The sequence below is a fragment of the Alligator sinensis genome, unplaced genomic scaffold (assembly GCF_000455745.1).
Source record: "Alligator sinensis unplaced genomic scaffold, ASM45574v1 scaffold978_1, whole genome shotgun sequence".
Classification (NCBI taxonomy): Eukaryota; Metazoa; Chordata; order Crocodylia; family Alligatoridae; genus Alligator; species Alligator sinensis.
In genome coordinates this window covers 1,123,089-1,130,428 of record NW_005842220.1, presented here as the reverse complement: position 1 = coordinate 1,130,428, position 7,340 = coordinate 1,123,089, and the positions used below count along the sequence as shown (strand labels likewise).

At 40.8% G+C, this 7,340-nt stretch overlaps 1 protein-coding gene across 2 annotated transcripts in view; it reads left to right on the top strand.

The window, feature by feature from the left end:
- Window positions 1-23: 23 nt before the first annotated feature.
- The window catches only part of MPP6 (membrane palmitoylated protein 6), a 109,650-nt gene continuing 102,333 nt past the window's right edge, over window positions 24-7,340 (top strand). Inside the window, exon 1 of one of the 2 annotated variants that reach the window (XM_025208088.1) lies at window positions 24-36. The gene's annotated coding sequence lies outside the window, so the exon portion shown is untranslated. Of the gene's footprint in view, window positions 37-376; window positions 670-7,340 lie in introns of those variants that run through there. The other variant, XM_025208087.1, reaches the window with a different exon arrangement.

Genomic DNA, 7,340 nt, shown 5'->3' with positions numbered 1-7,340 from the left:
CCCCCCCCGCTGGTGCTGTTGCTGAATGGGGAGGAGGTAGGCGTCATGTGGGGTGTTGGGGTGGAGGGTATTGCTGCGATGATGGACTAGTTGAGGGAGGAGGTGTGGAAAGGAGTTTGTTTTAAGGATTTAAAGATGAAAGTGAGAGTGAATGAGTGTGCGTGTGTGTGTGTGTGTGTGTGTATGTGTGTGTGTGGGGGGGGGTGGTTATTGCTGCGAGTGTGTGTATGTGTGTGTGTGGGGGGGGGGGGTTATTGCTGCTGTGATACACTGGTGGGAGGGAGACTTTGTTTTAAAGGTTTAGAAATGAAGGGTAGAGCCAGTGAGTGTCTGGGGGGAGGGTGGGGTATTGCTGTAATGATACACTAGTGGGAGGGAGACTTTTAAGGGTTTAGAAGTGAAGGGGAGAGTGAGTGCGTGTGTGTCTCTTGCTTGGGTTAGCCCGCTCCTTAGTTCTTTACTGCTAGTTTCTGCTGCGGATCTGCCAGCAGGATGGCTGACCAGAGCTGCAGAGTGCGCCTTAACAACTCTGAAGCACGGTGCCCAGGGTGACATCCATTAAACTTCCACTGACTTGGCTCTGTGAGGAGGAGGGGCCGCGGGAAATTGAAGAGAGGCTGGGCAGCTATAAATAGGCAGTGGACTAGAAGAGGCTCTGAACAAATCTTGGTGTGTTGCTTTTGAACAGATAGTGTCTGTTAAGCTAGTGGGGTTGACTATAGCGTCATAATATTCACTTTTATTTCGGCTGCGGTAGCCGGCTTGTCATCTAGTCAGAGCGCATGAAAAAGCATTACAACTATCAAATACTTTTTTGGAAAAATCATAGAATTGAACACGTTAAATCAATTAATTTAATTGGAGCTAGTTTTATTAGTAATTCTCATGAATTCTGTAGGTTTTTCAGTTTTCTCTGGAATGTCATAAGTTGACAAAAAAAAATTCAGATTTTATGCTTTCTTCCATATTTATCTGAGGCTGGTTATTGTGTCCTCTCAAGAAACCTATATTGCTCTGAAATGTTTTCAGTACCAAGGTAGAGGCAGTGGCCTGAGGATGATGATAGTCTTAGCTATGTATTTCTTTGTCTATTTTAAGTGAGACATTAGTTTTTAATTATGTTCTAACTCCTTTAATTGTGTATTTCTGAAGTGCATGCATCAAAGCTTCCCTTCTTTTTGAAGTGTGTGTGGTTTTTGGGTACAGATTCTAAAGATCACCTGTGTTTCAGTTTATCTTGTCAAAAACTACTTAGTATGGAAATTGACAAAAAAAAAACATAGCAGCTCTTCAGAGCTATGTCTGTTCTGTTGCTATTAGTGGACTAACTCTGCATACCAAAAATCTCTGAAATGATTGAAAAGCTGTTGCAGCATATGTGCAGTGGATCCTTCTTGGAAGAAAACTATCATCGTATCTTTCCAAATGAAAGAGGCAGTTAACTTAAAGTAATAATCCATGAGTCTTTTCCATAAAATTTTATTCGTTACTTAAGCACAGTGTAAAACTAGTGTCACGGGTGAAGATCAAGCTCCAACTGATTTTTACATCCATGCTGTCTGTCTCTTGGGAGTTTGATATGCCTGTCTCTGCCTCAGAGGCCTATAACTCAATAGACCAGATATGTAGAGGGAGAAGGTGAACTGGGGTGTTGAGATTTAACCTTGGCTAGATTGTGTAGGGAGACAGTGGCAGATTTGGGTGTAGAACCAAACTAGCCCTGAGTGTTGGTTCAGTTCCCTGGACCACAAAGTCTTTTTAACATGCTTATCACAAAACTATTTCTACTTCTACAAAAGGAAAAAGATGTTTGTTTTTGCCTTGAGAAGTAGATGTATTGTTGTAATGGAGGGACCATCACTTTTTAACATTTTTATTATGGTAATAGTTGAAGGGCAATCCAGACCCAGGGATGCCTTGAAAAGAGTGAGCAAATGGAATATAAACACTGGTACTGCTAGAAAATATATTGTTTGATATGTTAAAGAATGATCTTCAAAGGTGACGAATCAAAATTCCTTATTTTAGAAGGAAGGAAAGACAGTGAATGGATTTTAAGCGAGAGTAGGCTGACTAGTCAGAGGAGATCAGCTAGGTCTTGTGCAAACTTGAAAAAGGTCATGCTTCTGTAGAACAGGAACTTGAAGTACTGATTCGTACACTATATGAAATAATGCCAAATGACTCTCAAAATATTAAAGGGTTAGATGGAGGTCAAGAGAGTTCAGAAACCTACCTGTATTTTTACTCAATATTTAATTATTTTTGAGGTCTTGCTGATTTAAAGAATCAGCATGACTAAAATGCATGGGATGCTGCTAATATGAAATGTTCTTGGTATGTAACTTTACAGATTTTCAAGAGGTAATGACTGAGTCAAATGTTAATGCCTGGGTTTTGTGACATCCCAATGAAATACAGGTTTCCCTCACTTTATGCGGGTTCTGTATGTGCAAATTTGCTCTTATGCAATGACCCTTTTTATACCAAAGCTTCATTATATGTGAGGTAAGTTCACTCTTATACAAATGGTGTGGTGGAAGCCTGCAGTCAGCTGCTTTGTGTGGTGGATTGTGGGAGTGACGCACACCAAAATATAGTCTCGCTTGTTGTCTGCAACACTTGTTTCTGTAGTTGCCATCCCCATTATGATAGTGTCCTGTGCTTGTTTGTACTGTCTGCTGTTGGTGAGTACCAAAATTGTCTTGTAAGTGTGGTAGAAATGGGTCTGGGGATCGGTACAGTTGAGGTCTTGGAACGTATCTATATTTGTTGCATTGTACAGTGGGTGCCCTTTATGTGAATCTGAGTTATGCACTGTTTTCCAGGAACGCATGTACAGCATAAAACGAGGGACGCCTGTACTAAAAGGAAATGCATTTAAATTAAGTTAGACTTTTTGGATGCTTGTTAGGAACAAACGACTTAAATATCAAAGCACGTGCTCTTAAAATAGAGGTTTGGCTAGCTTAAACTGTTTTACTCCTGATTTTCTTAATTGAGAGCCTTTTGACTGATGATAGCAGAGCAGAACCTTTATCCTTGCTCACTTCAAGAATATAACTTTTTTTTTTTTTTTTTTTCAAGTTCATGGCGCTTGGTTAGGGTTTTAGGTTTTTTGCATCTTGTGCTGGTTTGTTGGTCTCTGGTTTCAATCTGCAGAAATGCAAAGGATCAGATCTTTTTCTGCCAAACTCACTTGTCTAGTGGGTGGAGACAGCTGTTGATTTCAAACAGGTTTAAGCCTTTGCTTTTAGATTCTGAATATTTTGCCAAAGTGCTGTCAGAATGCAGTACCAAAGTACTGTCATGAAGTAGCAGAAGGCATGCTTATTAAGACATGTGCTAATCTTACTATAGTTTTGCTCATAGCCCCCCCTTCCCCAAACCCCACCTCTTCATCAAAATAATGTGAGCATGTTGGTGTTCTTGCCCAGGAAGAGTGACTAATTAGTTTTATTGGCTGTTGTGTTATGGTGCTATCTCCATCTAGTGGTCTGACATGCTTAGCCAAAACGCTGAAGTGATGTTTGACTTCTTCAAAATTTACAGGCTAGGTGCAGACAAAAAGGACTTGGTAGAATAAGGACAGGCTATTTTTTTTGGCATGGCAAAACTATGTAAGAGGGAGAGGAATATTGTTTCAGTTTTTCCAAGAGAGAAAAATGTTGAAATGGAGATGAAAGGAGAAATGCTAGCAATTATACATTTTTAGAAATCTCTCAGAAGGTTGAGTGAAATTCTGACTCTAATCCCTTGGAAACAGATCTGCAGATACCAGTTGTACTGCACCATGCATCTGTTTGGAAACTCGTAACATAACATTTTTAAAAGACACTTTTTTTTTTTTTTTTTTTAAATCAACCTTTAAATACCTGTTCCTGAAATTGCTTTACCTGACATGATTTTCCTGTTGATGATAAAGTTCTGCTCAGCAGGAGAAACTGCTTATACAGCAGAAACAATGAAACATACTAGACACATTGCAGTCAAATCCATAAATGATAAAAGCAACTTTTCAATATCTTGTCTAGCGACCTTTAGGTTATAGGTATCGTATTACATTGTAACTAGGTAAAATGCTGCTGCACAGAAAATGACTTTTAATTCAGTAGACACTTAAATCAACTCTGCCCAGACCTCACACGATAGATAGTCTTTACTTTTTAAGGCAGTAGAAGTGCACAAAGAACTATTTTAATGACCAGGACTCTCTCTTTTATTGGTGGCAAATGAAGGGAGAGGGTAATTATTAAGGTGCTCTGAAACTTAAGTTTTGTTTCCTTAAGCTTTTATGACTAGCTATGAAGCCAGGCAACTTAATGCCACGTGTATAGGTTTCCCTCGCTTTATGTTGTACATGAGTTCCTGGAAAACGTTGCATAACTCGAATTTCCGTAAAGGGAACCCACTTTACAATGTAACAAATAGGGATATGTTCCAAGACCTTGACTGTACTGATCCTGAGACCCATTTCTACCACACTTACAAGACAATTTTGGTACTCACCAACAACAGACACTACACACAAGCACAGGGCACTATTGTAATAGGGATGGCAACTACAGAAACATGTGTTGCAGACAAGTGAGGAACACAGATCCACACAGGAGACTATATTTTGGTGCACATCACTCCCACAATGCACTGCACAAAGCGGCTGACTGCGGGCTTTCACCACACCAATTGCGTAAGAGTGAACTTACCTTGCATATAACGAAGTTTTGGTATAAAAAAGGTCATTGCATAAGAATGAATTTGCACATACAGATTCTGCATAAAGTGAGCGAAACCTGTACAGTGATTTGGTGTGAATAGTTTTCCCCCCTCCCCCCTGAAGTATGGTAGACAGCTTCTGTAGCTTTGCTGCTGAATGTAGCTTTTGCTAAGCAACAGCAGAATGTACTGATCAGTGCTCACTCTGGTCAGTTTTGATCTAGAGACTTTTTTTGTGCTGTTCTTGTTAACAGTAGTTTTTGAGCATCTTCCAAAAATTCAGTAAGTGATATGATTAGGATGTGTCATGTTTCACGCTTTCTGCCTCCCGCCCCCCAAAATGTGGGTTTTGGTATTGTCTGCTCAAATATTTAAAGCAATTTCAAAAGTGGGGCCTATGTTGACATGGATAGCTGGTGATATTTGATGCATTAGTCTGTGAATTTGTGTTATAGTTTTAAGCTTGTGTACATGAGAGAGTCTTGCGGTTGGTTTAACAGTTTGCAGTGGATCTGTTGTTTCTGAGCAGAGTTGTCTGTCAAAGTCCACATTCCAGAGTTTAAGATAATATTTTGGGTATCCCAAGTCAAGATCATAAAGTGTTTTGTGGATAGAGGCAGATTCTAAATTTGACTCTTGTTCTCTAGCCTAGCTTCCCATAGAGCAGAGAAGGGACAGATTTGCTATGCTTCTATTAGTTTGTGGTGCCGAGCTGTTGCAGCATTCTGCAATGTTTGATATTTGCTAGTAGCTGATGGCAATATTCTCACTGCTTTGGCTTGAAAATCTTGTAGGCAGCAGAGAAAAGATTAGGAATCATGTCAATTTGATGTTGCTGTTGTTAGGGAGGGAAATGTATGAGCAGTTTCAAGGACATGCAATGGAGGTCAAGAAAATTGCTTGTGGGAGGGGTAAGAATTTTGTAAGGTTTTTTTTTTGTTTGTTTTTTTGTTTTTTTGGTTTTTTTGTTTTTTTTTTTCTGTCCAGGAGCTTGAGCATTTCATTTGGTAAAATACATTTCCTGCTCTATGAAAAGCTGTAGAAACCAGAGATAACAGCAATTTTAGCTATTGATATGAAACAAAAGCTGTGCATTGCCTCAGATTCACAAAGGGTGTTTGGTGGAATGTGGACACCTCTCACTAGTAGACTTCCACCCCTGGGTGGTAGACATGGCTTGAAATAACACCTATTGGCATAGACAACTTATTTCAACAGGACCTGTCTGTTCCTAAATAGAGATTTAGTTAGAGTATGCCCTCTAGTGGTTTATATTAAGCTTAGGAGCTCATAGAGGGAAATGAACTCGTTCGTGATACTGAAACAGCTTCTTTTGTGTATATATGCCATGTCATATTTTCACAAAAATTGGTGATGGCTCTCGTATAGATTAATGCATACAGTCACATCAACAATGGCCATAAATAATAGAAAAATGTTGCTCAAAGGGACCACAAGAAGTTATCTAGTCCAGATTCCTGCTTGGGGAAGAATCATTCCAGCCCAAGGGCTTGTCATTTTTACTTTAAAAACTTACCATAATGGACATTTCATAACCACAAACTGAGGTGCTGTGAAATTTCTTCATATGGTATTGGGTTGAAAACAAACATCTAGTTATCTGTTGGTTTTCCATTCATGACAAGTAGGAAAACCACTTGAGTCAACTTAATTTTCTTTCTCCTTCTGTTTAAAGCAAGTGAGTTTATCAGCTCTTATGGTGAAAAGAGAATTTTTTACTTAAGCTTGCATCCAAATGTATTGTGTTATTAGGTCTTCGCAGTTATACTTCACTGCTGCTCATAGCATGCTCAAACAACAGTGAAGTGAAATAGATGTGGAAGTGACATGAATCGCATCCTACTACAAGGTTTTGAGTAACAGGTCAGTTTTAATATGCTACAGTTCAGGAAAGCTATGAGCCTTAAGAAGGAAATGGTTTATGTAGAAAAGGAGTGGGAATTCTCATAGTATTTCAAACATGTTTCATAGGAATAAAAATGAATCAGATGTAAGGCAAATCTGTCAATGCTTGCGTTTTTGAGCTACCAGTTTCGTTTAACGTTAAAATCCTGCTATTCTGTCTAGTTAAAACAGGAATGTCCAACCTTTTTGAATGTGGGGCCAGATCACAAACTTTTTATTGCCCAGTGAGCCATATTCAAAGACGTCACAGGAAGTGGTATCATATCAGGAAGTGATGTTACGTGACCTTTGACACCAGTGAAGTTGCAGGGGTTGACATAGTGCTGCTTGACATGGCATGCATGCCCGGGTTGACATGGTGCTGCAGGAACTGCTTGGCTACAACTGGGTTGACCTGGTGCTGGAGAAGCCGTGGGGCCAGGCCGGGGTTAATCTGGGCCCCGGCCTACTGGTGCCATGCCCGGGTTGACATGGTGCTGCAGGACCTGCCTGGGCAGAACTGGGTCGGCACCAGCCAGGAAAAGCAGCATGCAGCTGAAGCTGGCTTCCCATGTGCTGCTCCGCCGCCGCTTTTGCTGGCCGGTGCAGACCGGGCCGGCCTCCTCCCGCCCCAGCAGCACATGAGAATCGGCCCCCTCAGGGCCTCGCGGGTGGGCGGCTGGGCCTGGAGAGCCGCAGGGCCCAGGGGGGAGACTGGC